General features: G+C 36.8%; 1 protein-coding gene across 1 annotated transcript in view; it reads left to right on the top strand.

The window, feature by feature from the left end:
- Nucleotides 1-10350: 10350 nt before the first annotated feature.
- The window catches only part of shank3a (SH3 and multiple ankyrin repeat domains 3a), a 177513-nt gene continuing 175500 nt past the window's right edge, over nt 10351-12363 (top strand). The window contains exon 1 of the mRNA XM_044123713.1: nt 10351-10424. The gene's annotated coding sequence lies outside the window, so the exon portion shown is untranslated. The remainder of the gene's footprint in view (nt 10425-12363) is intronic.

The following is a 12363-nucleotide window of genomic DNA, read 5'->3' as shown; positions in this document are numbered from 1 at the left end:
CATTATTCACTCAACTCTGAGGCCAAGTTCTCCCCTAGTTAAAAAGTGGAATAATTGCCTGTAATGGAGCATTGTCTTGAATAAAGATTACGGGATAATTGGGTGCTGCTGAATTCTCCTTTAGCTGCAGAGATAGACCGGCTCATGTTTGAAAATGGCAGCCGGTGGTTTTTCCCACTCCGCCATGCTGCTGAAACTCCACTGTAAATGGTGAACCATTAGTGATCCAGCCTTAGGCTCTTCCATTTGGTTCAACAGAAGTCACTTTGGTCATAAAACCCTTAAAAAAATCCTCAGGTACTTCTTGACCTAGTTTGGACCCAGTTCTGTAATTACTTTTCTTCCTTCTTTATATGTCTGCAAGTTTCATACTTTGACTTATTGACAAACTAGTCAGGATGCTGATCTGATATATGATTGAACTGCAGAAAAATGAGCACATTGTGAGATAGTGTGAAGGTATGTGTAAATTCCTCTGAGTAGGTTCATCTGAAACCTGGTCTGTACTTAAATAACTCTTGCATCAGGTCTTTGCTGATATTTTTTCCATGTTGTTTAAAGACAAGAGTTTCAGGTTTTTTCAACTTTTTCATGCATCGTTTTTTATCCTTCAAATTTATACTCCAGAATTTTTTTTTTTTACAGAAAAAGCTGCCACATATGGTGTTGTGGTCAGGTTCAAGGACTGGATTGAAAATGAATCAGAAAGCAGTCCAAAGTCGAAAGCAAAATACAGAGAAACACAGATGAAGAGCACTTTAAAAGATCTAAAGAAATTCAGAAGCTGGTGAAGCAATCCAGAAGACATTTTATTATTTGTATTTGCCTTTGAGGCAACTGTCTGGATGGAAGATTTAACCGCACTTCATCTTTGCAGTCCTATTAAGAACGTACCATTACATTTCTTCATTCATTTCCTTGAAGTCTGCCAGTGGAGTATGACTGAAAACAGCCCTATGCCATAACGTTCTCACCTTCCAACTTCACTGCTGGTGTGGTGTTTTTGAAGTGCTACTTCTATTCCAAACGTGGTTTGGGTAATAACATCCAAAGAGTTCAATTTTATCCTAAGCTGGCCAGTGTCTTGGTAGTTCAGGCTTGTTCAGATCTTCTGCAGCAAACTTTACACTGCTCTGTCATGTTTTTGCTTTAGATGTGGACTCTAAAAATAGTGACGAGTATTCATGGAGTGCTTTACATTAGTGTGTAATCTCTGACCAATCCCAGCTGCATTGCAGAAGTCTTGAGAGACATTCTTCCTTTTTACTCATCATGAGATGCTTCTTGTGACACATCACAGCCATGAGAAACATTTCTGTAGAGCATCAGATAATACAAATAAGATCACAATTAACTGCCACTGAAAGACCACAGACTTATTTTCTATGTATTTTAATATGTATTACTTTGTATGCTTTTTTTTTTACATCTTCTTTTTTTAATATTTCTGTTTTATTCTTTATCTCATTCCACTTAACTACGCATACTTTATGGACTATTTTTTTATTTTTTTATTTTCTTTAGGAATTTTATGTCAATAGCCCCCTGCAACCTCCAAAACAAGAGAACTGTGCATAATTTAGAGAAAGAGAAACATGTCTAATCATTTTTCTGCCTGTATAATTATGACATTTACACACCATGTTTGCCTAAAGGTTCTGACAAGAAGCTAATTTTAAGCAATGGTCAAAAAAAAATACAGAAAAGATCTTCACCCATGTGTACACACATACTGACATATATTTGACTGTTACAACATTTAATATGAATATTTATATTGAAACTTCTAGTTAATGATTGCTTAACCAAATTACAATTAAAGAGGCAGAAAAGGAAATAGGTATATCCAGCATAAATGTTTGACTGACAGTTGAAGAATCCTGCATGTAGTGTCTGTAGTTTTCACCACATTTTTCTTTAGCCTGATGGGATATGTTTTTTTTCCCCACCAGGGGGTCTTTTTGTGGGCTCTAGTGTCCTTTATATGACAGTAGACTGACAGGAAGGAGGGAAGGAGAGGGGGGAAGACATGCGGGAAATGTTGACTGAGTCCGGGAATCAAACCCGTGACGGCCGCGTCGAGGACTAAAGGCCTCTAAATGTGGGTTGCCTATCCCCTATGCCACCACAGCATGCCCCCCTGATGGGATATGTTGTGCAGTTTGCATGTATGTACACCACTTGACACTGATCAGCTGAAATGAGCTGCAGCTTTCCTTCAGGGTCATCCTTGTCAAATTTAGTCAGCATTGTTCTGTTTCACTATGAATATGTAAATTGTCTTTTTGTCTTTTTGGGAACTGTTTCAGATGAGATCAATTTCAGACTGGAGTGGATTTACTCGCTGACTGTTAAATACCCAGAAAGCTCATTGACATGAGTGACAGCTGCTGCCCTTCACAGGTGGAAGAGTGAGAAGAATAACAGGCCGTTTGGGCAAGCATATGTAAATGTGTGAACCAACAAAGCAATAACTTAAGGAAAGTAATTATTACCTGTAAATGGTCAATTTTCTTGTTGAAAAATTTGCCAACCAGAAAAAGTGAATCTTACTGACTTTTGAGAAGGAAGACGAGCAGAGTGCAGACATTTACTGGTAAAAATAAAAATGTCTAGATTCCTCTCGAGCACACACAGACCATTCCTCAATAATTCATGCAGGTGTGGATTACCTCTGCAGAGAGGGAGAGTTTACATTCAGGTAAAAAGTGATCCATTTCACCTTATCTACCACCCCATTTCCTCTTACAACTTTCATCTCCATCAGACCCCCTCAGCTTTATCATCCCAATTTGACCCTACAGTAAAGCCTTTGAATCTTCCTCACGATGAAACATGCATGCACCAACACACACTGGGAGCTAATGACCAGACAGCTGGTCTCCTTCTTCCCCTCACAGAGGAGGCATTCAGTCCCCCTGCCTCTGTCTGGTCTGTTCTGGCTTGGATCAACGTGACTCAGTCAAGTCAGTTCATCTCCCTTTGAATGGTCAGGTATTGTTTCATGCCAGGATCCTTTTACCATTGGCAACAAAAACAGGCCGACACACACAGCTACTTCACACACACAAGCACACGCAAGAACAGGCTGAGGAGTTGGGTCAAGTCTGAAAGCAGCAGCTACATTTTATCCCAGGCGGCTGCCTAGAAAGCTGAAGGAAAATCACTTTTCAACCCGGATATAACTGACCTTCTCAACCTTTTGTCACGGAAGCAGGAGTTTGACGCTTTTTGTTTAGTTTTGTTGTATTTTGACAGAACCATTTGTTCTTTTGTAAATGCATATTTATAAAGTGAAGCTGCTGGTGGAACCCGGTATGGTTACCCTCTCCTGAGGCTTGGAGCCGTTTCCACAGGTAGGTGAGAGAACCTGAGGAATTCAAAAAAATGGCTATTTTTTCACTCCTGTGATATAACATTTTGATTTAATACCAATTCCCAAAAATTTATAATAAGTAAGTGTAATGTTTATAGAAAAAAATATTTAACTTTAATACTTCCAGTATAGCTTGTTGGGATTATGGGTTTTCTCTTGTGAAAAAGAAAAAAAAAAAGCCTCAAACCAGATTAGCAGTAGGTTTGTAAAACCTCTAGAGATACTATAAATTATAATTACATATGAACATACTGCCATTGTCTAAACATGGATGTTGTTTATTGTATTATTTTGAAATTAGAAAAAATATCTTATTTATGTAAAAGAGATTGTTGAGATGTCTTCATATAAATCTAAACTGAGCTCTGTTGATTACTTTGGTTAAATAAGACGCACACATTATACAGAATATCCTGTGTTGGTACACTAGTATGGATTCTCAGATATTCTTGATGGGAGAATCATAAGTGCTTTTAGAACGTCACAACCCTTCCATATTTCTTAACAATTTTACAGCTCTCATCCAAAAGACGTCTTCAGTTCTGAGAGGCTTTTTTAGTTCAAAAACATAAAAGCTTTTATCGAACACTTCAACTCAATGAACAATAATATCAGGTTTTCTAGGGAGAATGTCAAAGACAACCAGCTGACTGTTTTTAGAGTATTTAGTACACACTGAGAGAGGAGAAGGCCTCGCATATGAAGTCCTTAGAAAACCTCTATATATGGACTATTTCTTACTTTTTGAATGTCACCAACAATTGGGATATGAAAGGTCATGGAAAATCTGCAGTACCAAGAAAATAAGGCCACACAAGTATGAAAGGAAGGAACAACAGACAAAAGCATACCAAGAAAGTACTTCAAGCTCTTCAGTCACCATTTAAGTTGCCTCTCCACTGCAGGAATTGCCTGCATTTTAATTCAGTCAGCCTGCAGTTTATCCTCCTCTGCAGGCCATGTTTAGTGTTTACTTTAAATTTTTGACAGGAGTTCTGTATTTTTGTCTATGAACACATTCAAACTCAGCCACCTGTGCTGAATGTTATATTGTTTTACAGAATTTTCATTAAATGCAAAAATAAAAGAACAACACCCTTAGTGGAAATATTTTATTAATATCACATTCGGCAACTCCACAAAAGAGGAATTAAAAGAGTAATGCTTTCATCAAAGACCTTTTAAACAAATACTAATGGGTTAGGTTAAAATGTTTTCAGTTTTTATGCACTGGGATACCAATGAAAGAAATCACTGCTCCCCTGAACTGTTGATCATTAATCAATTACAGGTTTGATTAGAGAAGACGTGCTGTGGAAGCAGTAGCTATGTGAATGTGAATGGTATTCCTATGTGACATATCTCACATGCTTAATTATTAAAAGATTTCTAGAGTATTAAAAACTTCCTCTGTGTTTGAAAGGATTTTATTTCAGTTTTAGAGCTTAACCACATAAACGATGTCTTTAGACAGCCGACAGTAATGCTGATTAGATATCTTCTTTTTTTACTTTCTTCCCAGGAGTTAGTATTGGAGTTAATTTAAAATCAACTTTACCTACACATTTATAACAGTTTGGAGTGCCAGTCTGTTTCCTATATGACGTGAAACAATGAAAGATTAATGATCTGTCAGTGTGATTTTTATTTTTCTTCCACTACTTTTTCTTCTATAGTCTTAAATTCTTCATCTTAAACTGCTGTCTATCTGGCACATGCATCATGCATTCAGTTGCAGCTAGACACTTCACAACACAGGAAAAGCACAGCAGTCAACATCTCCTCTATCTGTAGTGTATTAGATCATTTGAATCAGGAGTTTTAAAACAAGCAGAAACATTGCGACATATTTAACTTTTTAGACATTACATTAAGTTATAGTAGTTGATGCACAGCTTTTGTTTGTCTGCACTGTAAAAAGTCAACAGATCTTAAATTTATTGGCTCAACATACTATCTACCACTTCTCTGCTTTTATTGCTGTTGCCCTCAGGGTTTCTGCTCAACTCCCCCATCTGTTCCAATTACCTTTAAGTTCAGAGATCAGCCACATGGACACGGAGCCACAGGTGCACCTACAATGTTCCACGGAGAAGACAGTACTTTCTCTCTCCCTGTCACCCCTGAACTGCAATCGTCTGAATCAGGTGATTGTCATTTATGTCAATACTATTTGTGGGATACTGGGATGATTTAAACTTGAGACTTGCCAAACTTAATTACACAGTGTGGGTTATGAACAATTGTATGTGCATAGCCCAATCATTTTTTTATTTTGTTCCCTTCAAACTTATTCTCTCACACAGACTGGACTTCTGAATTAGAGACTCCTCCATAAAACCATGACTCTTGCTGCTTCTCTCTAAATTGGTCAGCAGTGAATATCGGTCCCTGTAAACTGAATGAAGCAAGCCTTGCAAAGGTTTCTAGGATCACTGCTCAACCTTTGCTGTTTCACTGGTGAGTGTGCCAACCTTATGTAATGCATAAGAATATATAGATAGCGTCTCCTGCATTACAGATTTGTTGTAAAATGCCTTGTAAAAGTATTCAAGCATTGTGAACTTTTTCACATTTTTGTTACATTTAAAACACAAACCTGAGTAAATGAGATTATTCTAATGCACCAGGAGAACATAGTGCACAATTTTGAAATGGACGAAGCAAGATTTTCCTTTTTTGATTTTTTTTTACAAATTAAACTCTGAAAATTGTGGCATGTACTTGTGGAACCCACATTTCACTGCAGCTACAGCTGTGGGTCTTTACGGTATAGAAGATGATATTTTCTCTCATTCTCTGAAAATCACCTCAATCTCAGTCGGATAGGAGTATCTGTAAATTTTCAAATCCTATCACAGATTTTCAATTGAAATTATGAACCAGGTCTAACAGCTTTTTTCCAGGATTGTTCACTGTTTAGCTCCAACCATCTTCCTAAAATCTCTGACCTAATTTCTTGTGCCTGTTGAAGAAAAGTATTCTGACATTAGAATATTGGTTATGTACTAAGTAAACTTTCAGCCAGCCCCAACAGTTTGCAAATAGACTGGTGTGTTTGATTTCGGTCTCATCTGCCCATGACACCTTTTTCTTATGCTTGACATATCTCCTACAAGGCTTCTAGCAAACAGAACTTCTTATAACTTTCTTTAGGAAATGATTGTCTGTTTGCTCTATCTCTTGGTTGTCTCTTGGCCACATCTATGGAGAGCAAATATATAATTTACATCTGGGCTGCTTTAATTCTTTTGTAAAAAAACATTTATCCTATACCCACCACTTCACAATGTTGCCCTACATTGACTTGATCTATGACATGGAATCCAGTAAATCTGTTGATTTTGGTTAATTTTTCTAACTGATAGTAACAACTAACTGTGCAACATAAGTAATATGGATCCAGTTCACCTTTCTTTTTCTTTCATTATCTTGTGCAAACTAGATAAGTGTCATTGATGTGAGGGCATGCTGCATAAAGTGTTGGATGACTTCAATGTTATTTAATTTAATTTTGTTGAATTCTGGGTGAACTTGTTGCATCTGTCGCTCTCATTATGGAAAAGTATTTTATCAAATTGGGAGGCTGAATAAAAAACAAACATGAAGATGTTTAAATGACATTTGCAACATGAATAGACATAGCCATAGTGCATAATATTCTACCTTTACAGAATGACTGTTTGCTTTGATGCCCATGGTGAGTTGAGGAACAATCAGTGTTAGTCTGTTAAATGTCTAGCCACAACCAGGAGACATCTGATAAATAAAGACAGGAAATATGGAAAACACTTACAAAATAAATAAAAATAAGTAATTTCAATATTCTTCTTGCTGCCATTTGGGAACATGTTGACAGCTGTTCTACACATGTGGGATCTAATTTGTCTGCTAATTACGTCCCTCAGTGTGAGACAGAAGACACTGAAATCAGGGTCTAATTGATTTAGGCCTGCTGTTCTAAGGTGAAACAATCATTGTTTATTTCTTTACAGAATTTATTTTTCTCACATTTTTTATGTTTTTCACTGTGCCAAGACATATTTTTAAGTGTCGTTTATGTTTTATTTTTGAACAACCATAAACCATGTAATGTCATTTTTCAAGTCTAAGTTCAAATTTTAAGTGAGATAGTGTTTTGATTGTACATGCACAACCAAAACATCCGTCGGTCTTTAATTTTGCACTCAATGACAAACAAGGAAATGAGTCACTTAGCCCTGAATCATCTCTCTGTTCTCACCAAAAGGCTTTGAGGGCCCTGGCAGTGTAATCACCTGGGTAATCAAAAGCATTTCTGCACAGCTGTGTGGAAACATTCCAAGAACTACATCCTTTCCTGGAAAAAAAGGCCCATCTTTGAAGTCGGTGGTCTACAACCAAAATAAAGCTAAAAACCTATTTTCTGGGGATAAGATGAATGAATGCCAGTCAGGTCAACCAAAGACGCAGTAATTCAGTGAGCCTGGAAGAACAAGTGATAAAGGATGCAGGAGTCCAGCAGAGCGAAGGGAGATGCTCTCTTGACTCCTTGTCAAACACAGGAATGCTAGTGGTGTTGATCTAAAAAAAAAATAAAAAATACTGAGGAGGGGAAAAAAAAAGAGTCAAAACAATAATGACTTTTCATCTCTGTGGTTATTAGCAAGCCTGGAGACAGCTCGTTAATTCACTCAACAAACCAACTGGGTGATATTTAGCCTGATTTGAGAGGTTTGTCATGTTTCTTTGTTGCATAAGAACACAGCTGACATGATATCTTAAGAAGAACATGATTCTATTGTACATGTTCAGGAAAAATATTTGACTGCAGTTATCAGTACCTGGTGTTGGCAGGTGGCAGGAGTTTCATAAGAATCTTAGCATATGCAAATATTGAAATGCAAATATCAGAATCTTCAGTTTTAAGACTAGAAACCCAAGAAGATATTTTAAATGATTTGTTTAAACTTATAGGTACATTTGTTATCAACAAATCCTATCTGGGTCTTTATTGTTGTCTTCAAACTTGTTCATGAGGCTATTATGATAAACTATTAGCCTAATGACAATCAGCTCATATTCACATTAACAATGCTTAGAGACATGCCTGTTCTAAGACTTATTCATTTATGTGCTGCTGTAAATATGAGGCAAAAGTGCACTGTACAGATTCACTGTTATTACAATAAGAATCAACTAATTGGTCAAACCATTAAATACATTATTCAGAAAGTAAGTTACTGTTAGTTGGTGTCACTCCAAACTTTCAACATGCTGAGGTGAGTGACTCTGTACCAGCGCAGTCAGAGACGTAATGTTATTATTCAGCTGCTTATGGAAAACATTGCTCAACAGTGTCTGAGACAACTGTTGCACTCATTCAACTAAGCCCATGTTTTCTTCATATTATATTTATGCATCTACAAACTGATAAGAGAAAAAGAATCAGCCCTGTAAATCTTTAAAATTAAATATATTTCAATTCTGTCAATTTTGCACCAACTTGGTACAAATCCCAACTATGGTCTAGACATGACTTGTGTCATATGATAGCCCATCTTTTAAGCATAGTCCACAAGTTTGTGTGCATAGTTTTTGTATTATGAATAAACTTTCAAAAAGAATGAGAAAAGTGTCAACATCTCAGTAACAAGGAGCAGCAGACATATTCCTTAAATTTTCATACAAACGGTATAGAACTGATGTAGAAAACACAGGTATGGAAACCAGGTTATGTAGTGCTAACAAAGAAGCATAGCTTCCTTCTTTTACTAAGCTAATATGTCACAATTAGCAGTGGGAAGCAGAATAATTGGTTACATTACAGTGTCATCCTCTGAGAATCCGCCATGGTTAAAAAAATTAACGCGGCTGGGCTCCTGAGTGCGTTCACTGACACACAGATACAATGGCAACAGTTCATTTAAAAACGACTGAAGTTAGAGAATGTTTCAAGAAATCTTCTCCTAAAGCTACATTTAGAGGTGCATGCAGGTTTATTTGACGTGTGGTTTGCTTTCTTCCACATCCATGTAACAAAGTCCAGGTAACATTTGACAAAGTCTTATTCTTCATTTTGAAACAAAGATCAAACATTAAAATGAGGCTAAGATCATGACATGGGAAATATTATTCAATGATAATGTATCATCAGACACCCATTATTTCCAGAAGAGGGTTCAGGTGGACTTCTGTAATTGGAAAAATTATCAATTCATAAATTTTTCCTACAAGAAGGGCTTAAATATATATATATATAAAAAAACTTGCGAAATTTGACTTGGACTCTTCCTTTTTGAAGGAAGTTTACAGAAAAATGTTGGTCTTTTTTTTCACCCCATTCTGATGAAGAAACGGACAGGGAATGATTGACAGTTTTTCTTTAAACTGCAATCTAGGATGAGGTGAGCACTTTAGACCAAGAGTTAGATTCACCTGTCATGGCCGCCAATTTTCTGTTTTCTCCATGCCATTCAGGCCTGGTGTGGAAAACTATAAAACCACTCAGGCAGAGGTCAGTGGTCAGTCACTGACCTCTGCCTGTGTGTTATATAATATTGTAGGTCTCAGTAGCTGCAGTGTCATTAAACTAGAACATAAAATAATTCAATTCAAGAAATGAACATGGTCCATAGGTCTTTTTGCTTTGTTTCTTTGGTTTTTCTATCTAGATCTTTTTTTAAGGCTGCCGGAAGGTTGTCTTTGTTCCATATAAATTTCAGTCTTTAGCTTTTAGATGATTTACTTTTTTGTTCTGTCCTTTGTGACTAGATTCGGCTTTATGAAGTTCTTAGCATTTGGTTTAGTAAGATACTTTTGTGTTTTGTTCAGACCTTACTGTGCTCATCTCTGTGTTTATTAGTCATTTCGGCTCAGCTCCTCACTTCAGCTGCACTGCATTCAGTTAATTCTAGTCATCATCTGGTTCTAATGCCATTAATCATCTCTGCATCAATTAAAGTTAGTCCACTTCCTTCACTCCTCCGGTTCCCCTCATTACTTGCCAAGTTTTTTTTCTTGTAGCAAACCTGTTACTCTCGTCTCTCTCAAAATATTCTGTGTTTTGGTAAGTTTTGGACGCATATCTGATTTTAAATACCTTCTTGACCTTACTTTACCTCACTGCTTTTGGACAAAATACATTGTTTCTTGAACTGTGATATTTCTTACTACTTCCATGTTACCAGAAGTGGGAAACATTGTTTTAAAAGCAAAAAACTTTCAGTTTTTGTGTTTACAATTATTTTCAATTACTGTTAAATGTTTTCACAATAATGCAAAAATCTTTTCAAAATATTTGCTTTTTCCTAATTTCACAAACAATGTAACATTTCAACATAAATTGATTTAAAATGACTCTAAATTATCAAATGATTTATGAAAGTGAATCAACTGAAATTTTCAAAATTTAAAGAAATGGATGTCTTATCATGTTTATTTTTACATTATAATACATTTTCTCACCTCTAGGACTGCAAAATAAGCAAATATATGATGGTATATTTACTTCAAAGATAATAATTCTAAATAAATAATGAGTGGAATTATTGGTTGAAATTGTATTTTGACAATGTCACATGAACACTGAATAGCTAATTAGTGGAGTTCACATTCCAGCCACTATTTGAGTCTTTACACACGGTATGGTGGTGGTGGTGGTGTTGCTGGTAGGAGTTTGTCCAACAATCGGTGCCAGTTTGATCCCCAGTACGTCCGAGTCCTGGGGGTCCTGAGGCCTGCTGTTGGAGGTCAGGGGACATAGTGGCGCCGGTGCAGGGCTTTGTCAGTATCCTCTAGGGCAGCTGTGGCTACTATCCAGTAGCTTGCCACCATCAGTGTGTGAATGTGTGCATGAATGACTGAATGAGGCGCTTTGGGGTTAGTAAAATGCTATACAAGTACAGACCATTTACCATTTATGGTTCATGCCTCCTGATGTGGCTGTGTTGACTTTGCCACTGGCTCTGCTGTCTCTTCCATTTTTACTGTCAGATTGCCAACGACCTCTGCATTTTACTCTGGTGTTTTCAAGGACTTTTAACAGTATGTGATGTCAACAGTTTTTGTAAACCTTTGTTTAAATGTACATACGTATGAAACCTTTTTCAACACAAACATTAGTCTGTTCTACCAGTATAAAGCAACAAATAGTTAGACATCGGCCAAACGTAAACATAAGTTGATTTTAAAGCTAAATCTGAATAATACAATGTCTTGATTCTTTGTCTGAACACCCTGAAGGCAGTGGTCAGCCAAGCCTGACAAACTGCTTGTTTATGTTTAGGCACAAAAATCAGCACTCCTCTCACAGCATTGCCATGCAGAGTGACAAGTAACAAGTAAGGCTTTGCATTTGCAATTTGTTTAAAAGGCTTTCAGCAAAAAGGCTATCATAAAAATCATGAACTCTTCAGACTTTAGGCGCTTAAAAAAATACATTATTTCAACTATCCTCAGAAGCTGTGCTGCCTTTTGATCAAAGGCATTACTACTGCATAAGCAGCATCTTAAAGACCAATAAACACATGAATAAAGTAAAAAATTATTTTGTGAAGAAGTCTAAAGCACAATTTCATAATATAGCTATATTCAAAGCTTCATCTGGTGGACTGTGGGGTGAACAATGATGCAGTACTTAGCACTGCTGCCTTGCAGCAAAGATTTTCTGGGCTAGAATCTCAGGGTCGGAACCCAACGGACTGCAGAGATCCACAGCTAAGATGGACACAGCTGGGGATACATTACCAAGAACAATGCACAGAAGTGCCGCTTCCTTCAGTTTTACAAAGATTAAAATATTAAGCGTGCTCATCAACAAAATAATGCAAACTGCAGTGGGCAGTCCTTAGCCAAAATGTTAATCAGTTAACTATTAGCAGTGCTGTTTGGAAATAACAGGTAGCAAAAGCAAATGATCAAATCTGGGTCATCTTTGTCAAGCAGAAATAATGGTTGAGCAATGGCTTAACAGTATTCTTTAGAAAGTGTTACCATGGTTGCTTGTG

The sequence above is a fragment of the Gambusia affinis genome, linkage group LG08 (genome assembly GCF_019740435.1).
Source record: "Gambusia affinis linkage group LG08, SWU_Gaff_1.0, whole genome shotgun sequence".
Classification (NCBI taxonomy): Eukaryota; Metazoa; Chordata; class Actinopteri; order Cyprinodontiformes; family Poeciliidae; genus Gambusia; species Gambusia affinis.
Note: the sequence above shows the minus strand (reverse complement) of the source record. Positions and strands in the feature narration are given on the sequence as shown.